General features: G+C 40.9%; 1 protein-coding gene and 1 pseudogene across 16 annotated transcripts in view; one reads left to right on the plus strand and one right to left on the minus strand.

Annotated features, from left to right (window-relative positions):
- Window positions 1-22,825, minus strand: part of MECOM (MDS1 and EVI1 complex locus) — a 519,851-nt gene that overhangs the window by 165,848 nt on the left and 331,178 nt on the right. The gene's annotated exons all lie outside the window — the stretch shown is intronic.
- On the plus strand, window positions 7,276-13,449 carry LOC308557890 (large ribosomal subunit protein uL11 pseudogene; annotated as a pseudogene). Its single transcript has 2 exons — window positions 7,276-7,299; window positions 12,919-13,449. The product of its transcript is annotated as a large ribosomal subunit protein uL11 pseudogene (transcript).

A 22,825-nucleotide genomic window follows, 5' to 3' on the forward strand; every position in this document is an offset into this window, starting at 1 on the left:
TTTTGGCAGAGCCCAACATTTCTGCAGGGACACACAAATCACTCTATTTATAGTCACCTACTGTGTACATGCCATTTTTCCAGGGCTTGAGGGAACTATAGGAATACGAATAATCTCAAACCTCATGATCCAGGGATGTGGGGAAAAAGGAGGAAGACTCCTAGAGTTTCATCTTCCTCTCCCAGCTGAAGACTGTATTGTTAACACATGGAAGCAAGAAGCCACTTACTTCATTCTGGAAGATTTCCCTTAGTGGCCTGGTTTAGTGCACATTGGAAGTAAGTACCCCCAAAATCTCTCAGAGAACTTTTCATAATCTTCCATCTAGCAGAGAGGATAATGTTGAAAATTTTAAATGTCTATATTTTAACAATCCTACAACAACAGCCAGTGTTATTCAGAGGAAGCACAAAGGTTATATTTTTTAAAGTCTATATAAAGTTTCCACCTTCTGTCTGGCAGTTAACATCCAAGCAATCTTTCTCTACCTGCGGTGCCCTTTACCACACTGAAACTAAATCATCTGGGATGGAAAATCTTTGATATGCCTTTCATACCAACCTTGTGAAAAAAAGATAGACGTTTGAGTTTATGGCGACAAACAGTGTCATTATCTCCCTTTCTCTAATATTTAACCAATCTGAGCACTCAGGGGGAAAATGTTATCTGAAATCCAACCACTTTATATACATTCACTTGGTCTTCTTTTGACAATCCAACTAGCTTTTCTCACAAGTATCTCAAATACTTGTTTGGAAAGCTTTTCTCAAGTGGGTGTGCAAACAGGAGGAGGGCTGTTCTTTAGCAATCCCCTCCTTGTAAGCCTCCAAAGATACTATCTTCTCGTACTTTAGTTAATGAAAAGATAAATACGATCTGTGCTGTGCCCAGCTGTGTTTTTCTTGTGCTGAGGAATTCACAAAAGGAAAATTTCAAATCACACATTTATCAGCCAACGAGCTTGCTAAAGCAAATAGATTTCAGCCTCCTGAGTTTGCTTCAATAAAAGATTAAACGCTAATAGGGCAACTTACCACACTCAACAGATTTATGAATAATCAAAGTTTGGAGGAAGGCCAGGCCGTTTAAGAACATTACCTACCAAATAGTATGCCAATAGTATGTAGACATCTTCCCTGTAGCTAAGCAGCCGTATTTCCTATCACACGGTTCAATATTGACTGAATAATTGGCCTTTACAAAACAGTTATTAAAATGCATCGTTCACCACACACCCCATGCTTGTTTAAGAATCCCAGGCAAGGGAGAGGATGCGGAGACACGCAGGGTATTTCTAATTACTAAGTGGATTTTGTGAGTAAACGGTGGCAAGTCAGGCTGGAATTATTAGGCGAGGGGGTGATCTGTCAAGGAGCTCTGCACGGAAGAGGGGGTGCAAGCGCCTTATCATATCTAGGTTCTGGACACTACCTCGCACCCGTGAATGGTGTTCCTCTCGGTGCACCCAAGCCCGTTTATCTTGGGTGTTCTTTTGTGTTCTCATGCTGTTCCTTGGTGGTCAGGCTGCCGTTGCTGCCCCCCTCTTCCAGATTAATATTCTGAGTCACGGAGAGTTTGTGGAGTGCTCTATCTAGCCCAAGGTAGCACATTAAGTTAATGATTAAAGGAAGGCTGCTATCACCAGGCCAAGTTTCTAACTCTCAAAAAGACTGCTTACTTCTCTATCCTAGATCCTCGTATCCAGCTTTAAAAAGGAAAGTATCTGATTCCTTGGGATAGAAGTCACCTACAGAAGAATCTCCTTGCTAACAAATTCTGAATACTGTGTGGACAAGATGCTCTAGTTGAAATGCACTGAACTTAGTTACCATGAGCTCCAAACACACTCGTGGTGTGACTATAGAATGAAACGTATCACCACGTTTTACAGGTTTGCTGTGGCAGAAAACACAACCGGATTCCAGTTCATCTCTTGCCAAATTAGAACATGTTTCCTGATATTTTGGGATCCTGCTCAATAAAACTCCCGGTCATGTTCTCTGTACCAGTAATTCTTCATCTAACCTCACTTGATGCCAGGAAAACGAAGGTATCATTTGCCTCTGGCTTCCAAGTATGTCTGGATGGAGTCGGTTCTCAAATCGTTTAAGATCTCTCTGACACCTCAAGCTAATTACTCTAGTTCTTTGGTGCTCTTTTTAGTTACATGAACATCTTTGGTTTCTTCAATTTTACTTAGACTTTAAAAGAGAGTAAGTTTTTGTTATGATACAACTTGCCATTAAGTGGATTCAGATGTATTTTTGTCTACTTCTTGCCTTCATAAGATATATATTTTTTAATTCACACTCGCTTGGCCCACAACATAGGTGTTGTGGGCATTTTCCTTACACAGTCACTAAAAAGGGAATCATTTCACTGTGCATGTTCAAGCACACCCAACAAAAATGTGCAATATAAAGTAGTTACATCACCTTCCATCCCCCCATACCCTCTTCTGGATGGAGACTTGATTAGAGTGGTGAACACACAATACAATATACAGATGATGTATTATAGTATTGTACACCTGAAACCTATATAATTTTATTAACCAATGTCACTCCAATAAATTCAATAAGTAAAGTAGTTACAAACCCACCAACTCCTAATCAGAAAAGGACAATGCTGTAGTAGCTTAGTGTCTAATATCAGAGTCTGGATAATAAATAATAAATTTTTAAAAGTTGGACTATACCAAAGACTTGCATCTAGCTAGCTACCTCAGTGAAACTTATAAAAACTATAATAGGGAAAGGATAGGAATAGAGGATAAGAGGAAAAAAATCCTCAGTATATAAACAAATTGTTCACCTTTACAGATAAGTGTTCACCACAAATAAATGTCAAGGTTCCATGTTATATCTGTATATAAGGATATATACAATTTCCATGATTTGTGTATCTAATTATAATTTTTAAGTTTATATATTAAATGTTAAACTCAGTGCAACTAATAACACTCAGGTGCTAGAGGCTTTGAAAACTTTTAGAACCCTTTTAGAAAGCAAGGAAAGAAATTTTACAATATATGTAAAAATATTAAGGTGTTTATACTCTTGGTCTTGATAATTCTATTATTGGAAATTTTCCTTAAATACACATCAAGGACAAGTAAAAACTATATTCATTTGTTTATTTGTTGTGGTGTTACATTTTATAACAAATAATCATGCAAGAAACTAGTAATAGGGGGAAAGTAAGTAAATTACTGGATATGGATAGACTAATACTTATAATTATAATAATTAGAAAGCTAATACAAAAACATAGGCCCACATTCATGGTAAAATATTAAGTAAGAAAAAGTGAAAACTATAATAAATTTAATTAAGCAGAGCCAAACAAAACTTTCTAGAGAGAGAAACTGTTTTCAATTTTTAAATTTTGTTCCAATCCTGTTTTTATGTTTTAAAAACGGTGACAAGAAGTTGAGTCCTTGGCCACGCTCAAGCGTGAGGTACAACCCAAGTTGGCCTAAGCAGCCCCATTCATGCAGACAGCAGCAGGGACCAGACTCATTTCTCCAGCGGGAGTCAATCCCAAGGACAGCCGTCCCCAGTGGCACTGGGGTTGAGGCTGGCTTCCTGATCATGCACCAAACTCATGCAATGCAGTCTGGAAAGGACAACCGTCCTCCTGCAGAGCCACTCCCTCCATATCAGAGGGCTGTCCTGACACCACACACGGGGAGTGGGCAGCCGCAGCTCTGAGCACAGCCACAGCTTCACACCTTGAAACCGAATTATCCTGATAAGGGGACACGGTCTCATCCCCAGGCATCCTTTCATTAAAGTATAACTGTTCCAATGTCAGAACAGTCAAATAATCACTAAATTACCAAGCCAAACAACTGCTAATTGAGAAAATCAAGGAAGGAAAAGGCAGCTTTAATACTCCAAAGTTAAAACAACTACCACCAAAAAAGACTTTCCAAGTTTATAATTTTTTTAAGGTCTGCGTTTTAAAACCAGATATTTATTGCTCTTTTAAAATGTCTCAGGGTAGCATTTTTAGTTCTGCAACAGTGCTGCTAACATTCCAAGACCAGCTATCGTGCAACTGCCTATAAAAAAATTAACACTAGCAAGGCCATTTTTTTTTTCTGTGCTTAAGCTCATGCCAATGAAAACTACCCTATAGGCATAAACTTGATATTTCTGTTCACCACACATTAACCCAGAGTTCCTCTGGGTGTGATGCCCAGGTGACTTCTGTGATGCAGATTTCTAAAAATCTGGCTGGAAACCTGCATGATTGAACACCCCCCTCATGGCAGGGTACAGCCATTGATCTTCTCTTATTTTACCCAATCTGCACTCAGTCTTGGAAGATTAACCCTTTGGCAGTATGAATTCACATTGCTAAACACAAAGGGAGTCCCTCCTGAGGCTTGTGAAAGTGCCTTAGTTCCCAAAGTAGGACCCAGGGACCGCTGGGGGCTGACATGATTCATGAGAGGCAAAGAGAAGAAGTGGCTGAGATGGGAGTTGGGGCGAGACACAGGCTCTGGAAGGAACAGAATCGCAGACTCCTGGAGCTAAAGAAAACCTTAGTGATCACCTAGAATAACCCTTTCCATGCACCACACAACTAGCTAAGTGGCAGGGACTCAGTCTAGCTTTCTTTCTACTGCCCCAGAGTATTTTGAGGTGAGACAAATAGGGACAGAAAGAGCCTGGGTGTGGAGAAAGAAAACATTATATAGTGCAAAAGAAACATAGTGGTAAATGAGGGCGAAATATTATGTATCAAGATAATTCCTAAAATATATTCTGATAAGATCCTGGTGTAATTTTTTATATTATATCTGGATACTGAGAGACCATCTCAGAAGCTGGTGGTGGGTGGCGACGCCACAGGGATAGTGACAAGACAGGGGAAGCAGATCATTCACACACCTGGTTGGCCTCCCAGAACCTTCGAAAGGTCCTGCACATTTAGCTCGACTTATACTTCAGAGCAACATCCCTTGGTCTGGCAATGTAACTCCCCACAGCCCATTTCTCACCCTTTTGAATAGAGAGAAAAGGGTCATAGGTGGGCCCCGGGTGCAGGAGGTAACTTCGACCTTCCGCGCATCTGGTGAGGGCAGGAGGGAGGGGAGGCAGAGAGGCCTGGGGAAAACCAGGAGCCAGGGGCAGGGAGAGCAAGCTGGATGAAGAGAGGCATCTTACCCCATTAATTCCCCCCAACACGGGAATATGGAAAGGGACAGCTACCAAAGAGGAAAAGTGCCTCCAACTAACAAGGTTGAGTTAGTTGTTCTACATCTGCCCACATGCTGTTTTATACAAACATTCAGATGTTTATAAAAACACATTTCCACAGCGTCCCTTTGCCACAAATTCAGAACATCTTTACAATTCCGAACATCTGTCCAAAAGCAAGGTATGCAAAGTACACTAGACGATTCTGTACACCTGCCACCACCTACGCATTCAAAATCCCAGAGATAAATTTAAAAGACAGTGTTTCAAAGTTGAAAGCCGTAGACAGCGCAGGGGCACTCGACCCAATTACCTGTCTCTGTCGCCGAAGTTCTCATCGCAAAGAGTGGAGATCATCACGCTTCTACATAGATAGAAGCAAACTCCATCCGTGAAACGTAACCAGGAAGAGAAACTGAACAGATCCCCACCGTTAATACTAAAGCTGGTCAATAATTATCTAGGCGGTATCAGTTAGGCTCTCATCCTGCCTGGCCTGTGAGCGGCCGGAGCGCCGCGGCCTCTCTGTAGGGTATTATCTCAGGCGGCCCGTGTGAAGAAGGGGTGGATTCAGCATGCAGCTCGCCTGGTTATTGCTTCACCGTCCTACCCACTTCTGGGGAATCATTGCTCATCTTAATCCCATTCCAAAGCCCCAAAGGGCAGCAGGAAGTTCCCACTCACTGGTAATTTGCTTTTGGAAACCCTGGGAGAAAGATGAGCTTTGTCCCAATGTGCTAAGTCGTGTCTGTGTGGCGGCCACTAAGCCAGCCCATCCCCAAAGCTGGACGAGCAGGAAGGAGTGCGTCACACCTCTCCAACGTGCCTCAAGGATGAGTAAGGGTTACTGCACATTTTGAAATCTGCCTGATTTTCAAGAAAGGAGAGATATGTATGCAATAAACATCATTTGTTTCGATCCAAGTACATTTGATCGTGAGAACAAAGAATCTAAGGGAAAGCTATCCTGGAAACTTTGTTTTTTAATTTTTATGAGATTTTTTTTTAAATTAAATTTATTGGGGTATCATTGGTCAATCACATTATATGAGATGCAGGTGTATAATTCTATAAACATCATCCGTATATTCCATTGTGCGCTCACCACTCTAAGTCTAGCCTCCTTCCCTCATCATGTATTGACCCCTTACCCTCTTCCTCTTCCCCCACCCCTTCCCCCCTGGCAACCACCATTCCGTTGCCTGTGTCTATGTAAACTTTTATAATGTGCTTAAGGAACTAAGCATATTTCCCATTTCATAGTATTACACCATTTTCCAAATATAACTTTCCAAAAATACCTAATAGCTGAAGGTAACACAGAGGTTAAATGGGGGGGGGGGGGGGAATCAAAAGGTGGAGGCAAAATAAACCTTGAACAACAGTATCAGAATTTAAATTCCAGAGGCAAATTAAATAATGCTAAATAGAGCTAAAGGGGCAACTTTCATGTGAAAAAGCTACAATATGAATGATAAAGATTCTCTAGATCTGTATGAATATGACAAAATGACCTATAGCTGCACTGTCACATGACTATCTCAATAGAAAATTATTAAAATAAATACAATTGAAAATTCAGTTCCTCATTTGCACTAGTCACATTCAAGTGCTCAATGACTGCAGAGACCAGCGGCTACCATATTGGACAGCCCAGGCTATAGGACATTCATCACTGCAAAAAGTTCTGTTGGACAGCTCAGGTTCCAGAGCTCATAATGAACTACCAAGTGAGCATAGGTATACAATATAAACAAACAAAAAGCCGAGGCTCCATGAAAGTGCACAACAGGGAGTGGCATGTTCAAACCATAAAAAACCTCTTATTCTTGCTTTAGCTCAATCCTTATTTAGGGAGAAAAAATATTTCAGAAAACAGAAGGGCAATGCTTAGGGTAAGTAGCCAAGTTTCAGAGAAAGTTTACACTGAATTTTTCCCTCAACATGGAAAGACACAGGTGTGTGTGTGTGTGTGTGTGTATGTGTGTGTGTATACTCCCTGGAATATTCAAAGCATTACCTTACACAGAGAAATGTTCTTCCTAAAAGTTGCCAAATGGTATGGATGGCCCCGAGTACTGATGTTAAGGTAAGGTAAGGACTGGCACCATTTATGAGACTTTAAAACAGGTTTCTACAGGAAGTGTCATTCTTAAACAGAATAGAGCACACAGACATTTTCTATCTTCACGAGGTTCCAAGAAATTTTGCTCAGGACTGAAATGGTTACCCAGGTGTTGCCACTGGGTTTGTTTCTGGAAATCTTCTACCTGGAGTGTGTAAAGTATGCTGTATCTTGTGAGCAGGAGGGCTTGATAGTGTCCCAAGGTCATCCTCTGTGCTGGGACATTGATATCCTCGTAAATACCTTAGTTTTCCAATGATACACAAATGCCAATTTTAAACACACTGTTTGATTTCACCCTTTTTGGGTTTTTTCTTTTTCACTGCTCCCATTTGATAATGTGCATGTCCACATGCTGGCACGTGCAGGCTGGTCACACGTTATAACAGCTGTACAGAACCAACGCTCCAGGAACTATACATTCAGTGCGAGTTACAGAGTAAATCGGTCCACGATGCTAGACACAACACAAAAATTTAAAAGTATACCTCATTCTAATTAGTTCAATTGTAATAAAATAAGAGAGCTGTTATTTAGACATAGTGATTATGAAATTTCAAAACTATATGTCACTTATATCAATTGATTCTTTAGTAATGCAATTTAAATTCTTTTTTTTCCAGCATAGATGACATCCCTAGTCAAAACTAGAGAACACTCACTGATGTATTTGCTTCTTGTGGATTATCTGGGGCTTTTACTGATGGCTGAAATCCAAGCTAAGTTAGAATAAGAGTCATTTTAATATATATAGCATTTTGCAAAGCACTGTAACATGTAACATTGCACTTGTCTGCCGTGGCCACACAGCCAGGATTTTATGGCAGGTGGTATTTTAAAAAGTGATGGGGGGAAAAGATCAGATTAGTTAGGTCATATGCCTAAGGACTTCTAGCCTAGGATTCATTTCTTAAATCTAATTTTAATTATACAAGTAACACAACCACAAGTCAACCCATGTCCTCTCTCACCCACCTCAGGGGCAACTGCATTATCAGATGATGTGCATCAGATCTTTTTTATTCTTTTGCAACCACTCACACATATCCAAGAGGGCATACACAAAGAGACTCGGTGCAACCTTGTTCATACAGGAGTAACAAACAAAACAAAAAACTGGAAGCATTCCAATAGCCAAAAATTAGGGAATAACCAAACTAATTATGATTTAAAAGAAATGTGGTTTAGTCTATGTGAAATAATTTGCAGTGTCTAAAATGCTTAGAGAGCACCTGGCGTAGAGTGCTATGTATTGGGTGAAAAACACAAACTGCGTTAAGCTACATACAGTATGGGCCAATTTTTGTCACACACACACACACACACACACACACACACACACACACACACTCTGACACAACATATTTTCCAGGAGTTCCAGGATTCCCTTCACTCCATGAGGCTTCCTTCCCTCTTTTAGGTCATGAACATATATGAAGATACTACCGCAACACAGTAGAGTAGGAGAGGAAACAGGCCTGTGTGTTTTATCTGGCCCTCGCCCTTAGTAGCTTTCAAGGATCCTCCGTCTTGTCCTTGACTCCATAAGCTCTCAGGGGGCTCAGACATAACCCCTCCCCCAAAACAAAGCAGTAGGTAAAAAAGAAGACGCCAACAGAACTGAATGACCATAAACTTTGCTTTACCAGGTTTGAACTCTTTCATTTCCAGGTGGAAGCTTCTTGTCAGATAAATCTTAATTTATAGCACAAAAAAAAAGGAATCGTGCTCTACTGAGCAGAGGATCAGGAGATGGATTTTAGTCCTGCTCCATCAGAGTCTCCTAGTTGGGTACAGAGTTAGTCCCTTAACCTCCCTGCATCAGTGGCTTTGGACATAGAGCCTCTCATTATTTCTGCGTTGCCTAATGGGGGTTCTTTCTTCAAGAGCATGCATGTCCTTACAAATGAAGCTTCCTTTGAAGACAAAAGAGATCAGCTTAAGCCTTTCAATATATATTACTTCTGTTTCCTCTTGGTTCACTGTTCTTTGCAATGGCTAATTCTCAGAGGGGTCCCAGACGTGAACTCTGCTCCAGCTACTAAATAAGACTGTAGCAAGGGAACTGGCACCACTAAACATTCCTCTCGACTTCCAGGCAGGGTTTCTCCCAAAGAGATGCCCCTGTACCATCTGCTCTAGAAAAACTCAAGCCCATACCATTAATCATGTCATTCTCAGAGTTTTCTTTTCTAACCCTGAAGAAATCTTAATTATCCTCCGGTTCAAAGAGTTTCTGAATGAAGCAGCTCAAGTTTCTCTCGGTGGAGGAGCATCACAGAGGCCACACTTACAAACACAGCACCAAGCACAGTTCCTGGAACAAAGTAAACTCTCAAGAAACATTTATTGAATGAATGATGATACGATTTCACAAATACAATGAATAGGGATCTCATTTGTGTATTATGTTTATATTTTTCACCCAGATCTCTACCAATATAAACACAAATGCTTTGTATTTCCTGTTCTCTCTTTAAAGAGCTCCATTAGCCTTGAGCTTCCTCCTGACATTTTCTGGGCTATCATCAGAATTTGGGGCTCACCCCAAGGCAAATCCTGATTTTGCCAAAATCTCTGGTGATTTAGTCAGTATTGCACAAGTCCAGATCCGATCTTAAGGGCCTGTAACTGGGGTCTTTTTTTTTTAGTGCTCAGATGTAAATTTGAGACCATGGTGTGCCAAACTAATGCAGTAAAAACTTGGTGGGCTTCCAAATTTATTTTGAGAATTGCAACATAAAAGTCAACATAGAAAATAAAAGCATTTATATAATCTCAGAAACATTACTCTCTGAGGGTTGTTTCCAAAGGTTCAATGAAAAGCTTCATTGGGTTCATTCATACAATGAAAAGATTATGCACATGAATTCACCAGTACTTTGACGATCAATGTACTAGAATGGCAGTCAACAAAATAAGAAAAAGGTAAAGCTGACGGGTCAAATGGGGTTCCCTTAGAGCAGCCTCCACCAGCACCATCCAGGGGCAGCTGTGAGGGCTCCTGAGAGGTGGCCGACTCGCTCTCCTTCTGCCTTATCCGCTGCAATAGCATTTATTTGACCTTGAGGAGATGAGTCAAATATTGGGAACTGTCTGATTCTTTCTAAAGCAAAGACTAGTATTTCATTGTTTTTATAAAAGGGCCAAGATTTTTTTAAGCACCATCTTTTAAAGTTCTTCCACAGAGATCTCTTTGAAATGAACAGTAGTCCCACAGATAGAAATTACAGAACAGAGGCAGAGGGAAGAAAGACAAATGGGCCAGCGATCATAATCAGCCATAAGTCACCCAAACTATAACTCTTCTAAATGAAATAAAGTTAGCAGGGAGGGAAAAAAATATCTGGAAAATGCCACAGGATGAGGCATAATCTAAAGCTAGAGAGATCTTTCTCTCTTACTCAAAATATGCCAGTCATTGGTCAAGACCAGCTAAGTACATGGCTCGGCAATGCCTGTAACTTGCATGCATTTCTTTAACCATAAAATGATTGGAGCAATTTGCTGTGAAATCCAGGCAATTATCTGAGCCTAATTAACTTACTGTCTTTCAAGTTTCATACTATTCACCAATCTCACATACTAATCCAACATGATTGTAGTTGTATCACACATCTAGTGTTATCCATTCAGCAAATATTTATTGTGTGCTTATTGTGTAAGGAACAGTGCCAGGTATCAGATACACACACACACACACACACACACACACACACACACACACACAATTACAGACCTCACTGCTTTCATGTAAGAAAAAGTTTATAAACACAATACAGACAATTCAATTCAACTTAATGAGAGAAGTTTGTAAACAAATAATTATGCAAAAAATAATGGAACAGATTTAGAAATGAAATTTCATGGGGAAAAAAAGCAAGCGTACTATATTTGGGAAGTATTGGTATTTGGGGTGGACAGAGCACAGTATATGGGAAAGGGGATGGGCTGTGGCCATGGTGTAGGTTGTAGCTGGAGGTGTGGATGCCCTTAATATGCTGTGCTCAAAAGTTGCGCCTCATCTTGTTGAAAATGGACCACTGCTGTGGGCCTTAGCAGCGTGAGACTGTGTTCCAGACAGAAAGGACTAACAGCAGTGGGGGAGTCTGAGGACAGGAAAGAGATGCTACCCTCGAGTCTGGGGTTGCTGTGATGGCCCACTAGAAAAGCAGTGATAACCAACTTCAGAACTTCTGCTCTGAATATCCTAAACATCCTGCCCCCAAGTCCTCAGCAAGGCTGTCTGTAATCACATCACATAGGAACCGGCTATGATACAGAATCCTGCTACTCAAAGTAGAGTCTGTGCCTAAAGACATCAGCACCAACTAGAAACCTGTTAGAATGCAGACCCTCAGTCCCCACCCCCAGAACTGCTGAATCAGAACTTGCATTTTAACAAGGCCCATGGGGAAACTGTATTCATATTAATCACAGAAGTACTGATGTAAAGGAAATATCTCTGGACTTAGAAATAGCGGGGCCTTGGTTCTGTCATCTCTTGGGATTTCCATTTTTTTTCTCCACAAAATTAGGAAACATATACTGATTGGCTATAAGAATTAGACGTGTAACCCATGTAAAAATGCTTCATAAACACAAGCTCGATAGATGTAAGGTCATTTTATCATTGTGATCATCATGTTTCATAACAGAATTATACATTTTATTTGTTTGTAAAAGAATTCTTTGAACCCGGAATGCAGAAATGGTGAAAGGAACAAATTTGCAGATGAAATATCAGAACCTTAGTCACCAGAATTGTTTAGTGTTATGGAGGGGGGTGGTGGTGGTATTATTTCATTTAGACTATATCCCTAGATTTCCAAGCCTCTATTAAATCACAAAAGCTACTCCTCTCTACTGAAACAAACAAGGGGAGAAAGTACGACTGTGTTAATTGCTTCTCATTCAACAAGCCTAAAGAGCTTATCCTGACCATATTTTTCCTGGTCAAGTAACCATTATCTTTAAAAGTACACATAGATTCCAGCACTTAAATAGGTTTGTGGGGGAGGATGTGGAGACGTTTGGAAGTAGGGCACAAGCCTGTGTGTCTGAATCCTCCTGCCTGGAAAGGAAGTGAAGATCAGCTAGATGGCCTTCTTTAGATTCCTTCGTGTGTTGACTCCACAATGCGCTATTTTTAAGACCAAGCCGCTAAGCAGCATGCACAGTAGCCCATAAGGAGTGATTTCAGAGATCACAAGTCTGTTCCCTCCAGAAGATTTCCCCTCTCAAATGGTGCTACATAAACGCATCATGAGACTCAAATCCATATAGGAGTCTTTTTAAAAATACATGCTGTTGCCCAGCCGGGCGTGGCTCAGTGGTTGAGTGTCAACCTAGGATCCAGGCGATCGGGGTTCAATTCCCGGTCAGGGCACATGCCCGGGTTGCAGGCTCGATCAATGACTCTCTCATCATTGATGTTTCTATCTCTCTCTCTCCCTCTCCTTTCCTTTCTCTGAAAGCAATAAAGATATATTAAAATATATATATATATACATGCTGTTGCTTTTGGCTTTAGGCTGGGAGGAAGCTTAGGTGCAACTTACTTTGAGGTCCTACTGAATCCAGGTTCATCTGACACTTGCTGCCTCCACCACGCTGCCAAAGTTTGACCCGAACAAGATCAAAGTCATATGCCTGAGGTGTACTGGTGGGGAAGTCGGGGCCATGCCTGCCCTGGCCCCCAGGATTGGCTTCTTCGGTCTGTCTCCAATAAAGGTCAATAATGACATCACCAAAGAAACCAGTGATTGGAAGAGTCTGAAGATTATAGTGAAACTGACCATTCAGAACAGACAGGCCCAGATTGAAGTGGTACCTTCTGCCTCGGCCCTATCATTAAAGCCCTCAAAGAACCACCAAGAGACAGAAAGAAGCAAAAACAAAACAAAACATTAAGCACAGTGAAAATATCACTTTTGATGAATTCTCAACATTGCCTAGCAGATGCAGCACCGATATTAAGCAAGAGAACCCTCTGGAACCATTCAAAAGATCCTGGAGGCAGTCCAGTCTGTGGGATACAATATTGATGGCTGCCACCCTCATGACATCACAGGTGACATCAACAGCGGTGCAATGGAATGCCCATCCAGTTAAGAACCACAAAGGAAAATATTTCAATTAAAGATCATTTGACAACATATATATATATATATATATATATATATATATATATATATACACTCACATATACATATATATATTTTTGCACACAAGGTAAAAAAGCGAAAGGCTTGAGAAGTACAGATTGGTAGTTACAAAATAGTCACAGGAATATAAAGTACAACATAGGGAACATAGTCAATAATTACTGTAATTACTATGTATGGTGCCAGGTGGGCACTGGAAATGTCGGGGGGACCACTGTGTAAAGTATATGATTGTCTAACCACTATGCTGTACACCTGAAACTAATACAAAATACTATTGAATGTCAACTAAAATTTAAAAATAAGAAAATAGATATGCTGTTTAACACATTGCCATGTGTTACTGAGTTTATTAGAGTAGGCGGTTGGTTTTTATTTAGCAGCTCTGAAGGAAAGAGACAGAAACCATTTGTTGATTTATTCATTTATTAATTCTTCTGCTGCATATTTATTAAGTGCCCAAATATGCCAGACTCTCCCTCACAGTAAAGGGCTCTGGTGGAGAATAGAACCTGGAATACTAGTCTTCTAATGTTTATCATCTAACTCTTACTGGGCACGCATCCCCAATAGACATATATATTTATTTTTAAATTATTCACCGTCACTTTATTAATATATATGTGACATAATAATATTGATATGTATATTAAATTTCTTTAATGACAGTAAAATAATAGAAACATTAATATTTTTCTGTACCCCAATAGATTATCCTCTATAACCCTTGGCATGTGGGCACCCGCTTGGAAGATCTGTCTTTTAAAGTCATTTCTATGAGAGAACTTTTTCCACGGGGACATTATCCAGAGTATACGATTGTTTCAATCACCTCCAGAATTTGAAAAAAAGATAAATTATATGAGTTGTTCAGAATCAGAGACTCAATCTACTGTTTCTTTGTATGTCTAGTAACTTAAATTGCACCTAGAACACAGATGTCTAGTAAATAATTACTGTACGGTATTGAGGAGAAAAGGGAACAATGAGAGATGAGGGGAGAGGACGAGTATATGTATTATAAAAAAGAATTATTTGTACAATAAGAAAAAAAAGTAGTTTGCTTCGCAGGAAAAAATAATGTTACCTTGGTTATTAAAATAATAATAATAGTAATAATAATAAAATAAAATTCATATGTGAAAGAATCTATCTCCAGCTCACTTCCATTTGGCAGGCTGAAATATCTAATTGTAAATCTCATCTCCAGAATTTCTGGGTACAATTTTACTGGGTTTCCTCTCTTTTTCAATGGACAATAAATTAATTTTACTATAAATAATCAAGTAGTTTTTGAAATGCATTTATATGTAGGTTCCTTAAAATTATTTACCTTGCCCATAATTCACTGAAAAAGGAAATGGTGATAGACATAGTTACATAGTTACATGGCCTCGAAGCTGACAGCTATAACCATTTCCTTTGTTTAAAATCAACCGTATTTTCTTTACGGCAAATGACTTCTACTGATAGTTGGTAATACTAATATTTGTGTCATGTTATCAAAAACATTTCCTAAGAGTCGTGGTTGCAGTGTTATCAATAATATATTTATCTGTTACATCAAAGTTTTGGTGTAATAAACTTATCTCCATTTCCACTAGTTTCCCCCATGCTCACGGTTGGTTTGGACAAAAGGTGCTTTGTAAAGTATGTCCCCATTAGAAACAGTTCCTTCAGGTGCACAGACCAGTGCCAGGTTCTACAACCAGATTTCCCTGAGCTCGGAGCTCCCCCATCAAGACTGTGGAGAAGAGCCTTCCACCACCTGAGAACTATGCAGGAGGGAAGGTGAATTCTAGGCTCCCCTAGGAAACCGCCTCTCCATGCCCTGATGCTCACAGACGGACAATCCAGCGTGGGATAGCCCGTCAGGAATCCCTGGGTCACCTTCGGGCATCCCCCTCCAAAGGCCTGGGGATCCTGAGCTGTTTAGATCAGGGTCACTGTTCACTCTGGGCAGGGAGGGGCTCCAGGGGAAAAGTCTATCTTTGCCTCAGCCCAACCCTGAGGGGCTGCAAAGTTCCAAACTGGTGGAGCAGAAGGATTTTCCCAGGAACCCTTCTCCCCATCAATAATCAGGCCTCTCCCACAATCTGAAATCTCAAAGGGCCCCTGAATCTCCAAGGAAATGTTTGCAGCAAGAACGCTGACCTTCTTTTTGATGAAGTGTGTGTGCCCACAACACACAGGCACGGTTATACGCACATGCGTACACACAGGTACACATGAGTCTATGTACATATCTATATGTAGGCCTCGTCTGCGTGACTGACAAACACTGCATGTGGTCTAAGCATTATCTTATCACCCTTTTTTTTTTATTTCAATGGACAGAGGGGCTCAAAGATTTATAGTTTATCCAAAGTCCCATTGCTAGGACTCGCGGGCGCCTCGCCTAAGCGAAATAGCAAAATTCCTATTACATAATCCTATCCTTTTATATTGGCGCTGCTGTAATTATTGCTGAGTGGCACATGCCCATGGGACACCCCACTTCCACGGGCACGGGGGTGCTCCCCCTCAGGAAGCGGGGGAGGAGAAGCTGCCCTCCCCGGCGGGCCCCCCGGGGGGCAGGAGGCGAGGCCCCAGCGGCGGCTCTGTCATCACCAGGAGAAACCTGACCCTCCTTTCAGATGTGCGGAAAAGGTGAAAAAGCCTTTTTTTTTTTCTTTACCAAGTATTGGACTTAAATTCCTTCCCCACGAACCCCCAGAGGCCCTCGGGAGGCGCCCGGGCATTCTGAGGCGTGTTTGTGGAGCCCCCCCCGGGCCGCAGACGGGGCAGTGCCCTGCTTCCCGGCGCTCCGACAGCGCCCTTTCAACGCGTGGACGCCGCTTCTCTGAGCAGCAATGCCACGGCCCTGATTAAACTGTCCGCGTCCCGCAGAGCCCCGCACCCAGCCCCCCCCGCAGAGCTCCGGCGGCCCCTGGCCAGCGCGGCCCGCAGGGCTCGGACCCGGCGCGCGGCCCGCAGGGCTCGGACCCGGCGCACAGCCGGGGCAGGCAGCGCAGGTTTTGGCAAAAGGTGAAGGGTGCGAAGGAAACCTCCGCGCAAACAGCACCGGCAAAAATATTCCGATGCTTTGCGATAAGATGTACTTTCATTTTCCCGCGAGTTTTATCTGTTACAAATAGGCCGCGCAATCTATAAGAAAAGTCCTAGCCGAGTGTTTTGGAGTTGGATGTTCTTTTCAAATAGCATGTGCTGTGGTGTTTCCTTGGGGGAACACATTCCAATTTCTTAATGGGGTGTAATCAGGAACATGTTTGCTTCGGGCCTTATAATGATGATGCTGTTAACTGCATTCATCAAAAATCCTTTAAAACAGCTGTTTTCAACCAACTTTCGCTGTGAATATACTTTTGTGTGTTTAATGTACTTGGCAAGCCTTTTGAGAAAGCCCTTGCCTACTGTTTTATTTGTTTCCACTTATGAAAACATGCGTTCACTGTGAAAATCAGATGCATTTGTAAAGTTATCAAGGACTGCATAAGAAAAATGACCCTCTCCTGTCATCGTCAGCAACCGCTGAATCACTTCCATTGATGAAAATCTGCTTTGAAGAAATGTGCATTTGTTTAACCATAAAATGATCAGCCGCTCTTTTTCAGGCAAAAACTGGAATGAGCATATCATTAGAGTTATGTATCCTGAAGTTTAGATACAGTGATAGAGAGAGAGAGAGAGAGACAGAGACAAAGAGACAGAGACAGAGACAGAGAGACCCATCCAGACAAGGTCCAGAAGCAAAGATTTTCCACTAGGGCTGCTTGTGCTCTGCTACCTGGGAGAATCCTACCCAAAGTTGTCAATCAAGCCCTGTTGTCTCTATCAGGCCTCTGCTCTGAAATGCAAGAATTATCCTCAATTCAGAGCCTTAGCAAGGACAGAACACCTTCCTTTTCTTGTAATATTATCCAGCCAGGAAATAGGCAGCGAGTACAAATGGTTGGCTGAAGTCTGGTCTTTGTTTTCTGTCTTCCTCAGTTGACAACGCTTGCTGCAAGGAAACAGGCCAAAATAAAACTGCCAGCCACCACGGTGGGGGAAACTGTAAAAGCAGGAAAAATGTCCTTGCTGCTTTATGCCCACCAAACCCCCAAAGTCGATAGGATCGCTGCTATGTTGCAAATTTATTAGCTTATGTTGTTACACATATTTTTAGCAGTCAAGGCATGCAATTAAAAAGCAAGCAAGCAAGCAAACAACAACAGGCTCCTATCAGGGGCATTTATTTGCTCACCACCTGGTGAGTGCTTGGGGTGGTGAGGGTCCCAGAAATCCCAGGGCCCAGAGAAGCTCAGAAACTGTCCTGCCTCCTTGTGCTAATCTCTTCATGGCCTCAGTGACGAAATTATTCCCTAGCAATCAGAGAAACCTCGTGCACTGTTGACTTTGCCTCTTCCATGAGTCCTAAACAATAAATCTTACAACTCTTCTTGGACTAGGTATGATAGCGAATGGCAAGCCCCAGCTCAGCAGGAGTCCTATTTCCTGGGCCCTCGGAAGATAGAAAATATAGCATTTCTATTTCACTCGACCCTTTCACTCTCTCTGTCACGCATTGCTGCCTTTACAAGTCACCATTTCACTGTTGCAACAAAGCTTACAGGGACTCTAACAGGTGAGGCCTCCAGCAAGCGCGGCGCGGAGTGGGCCTGCAAAGCAGGCAGAGGACCGCGCAGCTCATCTGCGCCCTATCTCGCCATTCACACCACGAGGCCTGCTCACTGACAGCCAGGCTGTCCCGAGGCAATGGCTCAGTAATAAGATACACAACAAATAATGGGCTTTTTTGCTGGAAAAATATATACTCAGGTAATTAAATTGTTAACATGATGGATGGCCTTATTTTATATTTGAATTCAAAGTGACTTTCCGTATCATTCAACTAAAATGGCTTGATGTTACGAAAAAAGAACAGAAAGCGAGACATAACTCCAGAGAAATAGAAATATAGATTTTTGTTCGTTTTAAAAACAAACGTGGGTAGTTTTCACTCCGCTGGATCATGCTGTTTACCTGAAATGCATGGAGCTCCTGTTCAGATTTCATATTCATTACTTCTCATTCCTAATTTTTTGTACCATATTCTAAAAGGTAAGGCTGTGGCAAATTTTCCAGTGGATGTGCTTTGTTTTACGCAGGAAGAGTAAGAACATGTTAGAGAGACCTATTGTTCAGAAGGTTCCAGAAGCAAGACCCTAGTGCCTGGGTTTAAAATGTTAATGAACATCCATTTTGCCCACGATGAATCCCCAATGACAATATGTTTTGTGCCCAAGGCAGGATTCTGACTAAATCAATAAACTACCCTAAGTTTGATAAAAGTTTTACAAAATATCCAGGACATTTAGAGTAATTGTTAACATCTGTTCATTATTCAACAGTGTATGCAGGTTTAGAAGCCAGATAAATATATTTATTCATCAGCAGCCAGCATGTCACTGCTACCTCGGTGGTGACATAAAACAGTAAGACATTAGGACCTGCCTTAGACGTGGGTTCAGAGAATACAAATGAACCATTGTGAAAAACACGAAAAGTTCTGCTTTCTCCATTTTTACACTGAGAGAGAGATACACACAGAGAAAAGTGGTGGGGGGAGGAGAGAAAAAAGGGAGTGAGTTTAAAAAAAAAACCTTGATAATTTACTTTGAATGGAAAACCTGGGGAATATGCAGGAAAAATAAATAAATAAGCGAAAGTATAAATCTTAGGGAAGTGATCTGAAAACATCAATCATTACTGCAACGTGAAGAGCATTTTTCTTGTTTGTTCTACAAAATACAATTCAATTTTGATTTCTTCTTTTATTTCACAATATAAGAAAGTTATGTCTACACTGGAAGGGTAAAATAGGCTTTTGGAAATAGCATTGAAAAGGTTCTGTCTATCAGAATGAAATTAGTTCTTTGAGAATATCCACCAATCTGCAGCTGACTTGTCCTGAGCCAAACCAGCTTCAGATTCATTGTTTAACAGCAACAAGAAAATATTAACCAAATCACATTCATGCTTGTCGGTATCTTATGGGAGTGGGGAAGCAAGTCAAGGGCTTTTATGTGGCTTTTTGTTGTTGTTTTATATAACCCGGTGAGTATAGAGAGGGGGTGGGGGGGGTGCGGTGTTCCAAGTGCCCTTCCAGTAGTCTCAGTGACCTCTAGTGATGTTAATAGGTCTCAGGTAAAGTGTTCCTTGAGTATTTGAAGCTGAGTTGATTATTAACTTTCAACTACCTTGCGTTATCCTCACTCATGATTGGGTAAAACTGACTGAATAAAGTCACCTGAAGGTTTAACTCTTGATGAGGGAATAAATCTGACCATATGCCATCAACTTCAATACAATCCACTCATGTCCCATCTTAGAAACTATGCACTTGGCCCATGAAAGGTGCAAAGATTCCAAAGAAAGGGGTTAGAGTAGAAGAAAGTCACTGGTAAACATTATTGTGTTTTTCGGAAGTGCAGGTCTGTAAACTCACTACCAGCATGTGCACAGTGAAGGCCACGTGAAGCGCATTTAATAAAAGTTGGCTGAATTGAATACCTAGAATAGTATTCTATATATAAGCGTCCAATACAAGCTGAGATTAAGTGAAAACACTAGATTTCTCTGAGGACCAGAAGATTAGCAAGGTAGAGATGATAAAATTAACAGTGATGCTATCTAGCTGATTAAAGCTGTAAGAGAAGCCAGAGCCTCTTCACGGATTGTTCTGTTAACTAACCTGTAATTACATTGTCAATTGCATTAACTTCATTGCCCACTAATAGAGTAAGTTTCAAGGGAGGCAGCCAACGCTGGAATGGTTATTTATTTTTATGTCCTAATTAATCAGTACTGACACCAAACCACATCCTTCCTCCTTGCTCATTATTTAAATGACCCATTTATATGGATGAACCTCTTTGCTTTGTGCATTTCATTATCACATTAACATGCTTTCAAAACAAAAACGGTTGTTTCTGCTTCAGCAAGTACTTTGAACAAACAGCCACTTGAGCTACTCCTGACAGGCTATGCAACCCTCATCTCCCTCTAGGCATTTATATTGGCCATTTGGAGTTTGAATATAATCAAATAATCACGAGTTGGAGGAAAGAAAACAATCCCTGATGAGCTCTGTAGTCCTAGGTTAGTGGCCGGGGAAGATTTAGCTTAAAGAAATGAAAGCAGGAATTCTAACTTTTCATCCAAGGTTGGGAAGTGACTTTTATTTAGCTAGTGATTTCTTTGGGTCTCATATCTGGAAACATGAAAATAAACCTTGCCACTGAGTAAAGTTAAAATCAGTTAGAGTCATCAGACTGAAATACTGTATAATTTTAAAGTAACTTTACTTTAAAGTAACTTTACTAGCCAGCCTCTGGGACATGATTCCCCTCTAGTGAAGGCTCTGGGAGATGTGTTAACTATTTCGAGTAGCTGTACCTTTGCCATCTAATGAAAGGTTCTGTGCTCAAGACCACATCTTGAGAAGCCAACCTCACTAACCTTAAGCGTATTGACCCTGATACTACCCTAGAAAATAGTGTTGGGGAGAGCACAAATGCCTTAATATGTCCTTAGGTGAGGTCTTTCTGCCCAAACTTTTCCCTTAGAAAAGAGGAAGCATGATACATTCAAATGTTAAGAAAGTCTCTTTATATTATGGGGAACATGCTCAAGGTATTTCTGGGAAAAACAAATTAGCTGGGGAAGGAAAAAAACACCTGAAATTAAAAGTTGATCTGGATGTTTATAGATGTCACAAAATGGAATCATTTTTAAAAAGAGGTAACAACATTTAACCCAGATTTATTAGCTATCTCTTTGGATATGATCTCACAATTACAAATGTTTGATGGATTGCACTATCAATTTATTTTTTATTTTATTTTTTATTTTTTTTAATCCTTACCCCAGGATATTTTTTACATTGCTTTTCAGAGAGAATGGAAGGGGGAGAGAGAGAGAGAGAGGCAGACAGACAGACAGACAGAGACAGACACATCGATTGGTTGCCTCCACACTTGCCCCTACGAAGGCTGGGGATTGAGCCTGCAACCAAGGTATGTGCCCTTGGCCGGAACGGAAACTGGGACCCTTCAGTCTGCGGGCCGACGCTCTAACCACTGAGCAAACCAGCCAGGGCGGGTTGCACTATCATTTTTAAATAACCTTTGAAAGAGCATAGGAAAAAGTTACGTTATGGTGTCCATGAATGGGCACCCACAGGACACATTTTTTAAAAAATAAGTCTAAATGTGCATGATTGACTACTTGGGCCTGAGATGAACTTCCTTGTGACAGGCACATATACAAATGTAAAAAGTGATATGCTCCAGATACTGTGGATGTAAATAAAGAAATATGCCCCTGAAAACTATTGATTCAAAAATAAACTTAAATGATGCTGATGATGTACATTTTAACTTTCAATAGAACTCTGCCATGCAAATGGAAGAAAATAATATTTCTAGATTCATAAATACTATAAACATCCTCTCATATTGGTCAAAAATCATTTTCTGAGTTCCTGGTTGGGTAACATCAGTCATCACTCTATATTTGGGGTCCCCTCCAATGAATGGGGCATGGACTCTACATGGATATGGTGGTGGTTTTCAGGTTCCATCCTGATGAAAAGTCTTCAATTTGTAGAATGTATCAAACAAACAAAATCATGACTTATACTCCATACTTTCATTTACTTTTGGTGGTTTTCTCACGTTTTCAACAGTTACCAGCCACCTTCCTACTACACCTCCCTCCTCTGCGGTCTAGGAATCGTTTGTGCTGGATTCCACTTATTAAAAGGAAATCCTTCTGTGTACTTTACCTAAATCCTGCATCCTTCAGTTAAAGCTCATTTCATATTATTCAGACTCCTATGAACAGTAGTCCAACATCATCCTTTTTATGGGAAAAATCCCTGATTTGAAAATAGTCAATAAATCACTCTCTAGCCTTCATTTCCCCCACTTGAATAAGCCCAACTCCCCCAGGCTTTCCCCATAGTACTCAACCTCCAACTCACTATCAAGGCACGACTGAGTTCCTGGGAGAATTAGTCATATATTAGGACTAATTATAACATTACATATTCTATAAGACTATAATGATTATTAATTTTAAATAGTGAATACAGTTGTCATAAAACCTGGCTTAGGCCTTCCTCTAAGTTCCTCAGGAAATTCTCAAATTTCTCCTCAGCCTACTTCAGAAATGCTCAGTCCTTTGTGTCAGTGACAGGGGAGATCAGTTTATATTTAGGAAAAGGAGGCAAATGTCTGGTATGGAAGAGATTAAAACCAAAGAAATTTGTTCCCTCA

This window comes from Miniopterus schreibersii, assembly GCF_964146895.1.
Source record: "Miniopterus schreibersii genome assembly, chromosome: 5".
In the NCBI taxonomy this organism is placed as follows: Eukaryota; Metazoa; Chordata; class Mammalia; order Chiroptera; family Miniopteridae; genus Miniopterus; species Miniopterus schreibersii.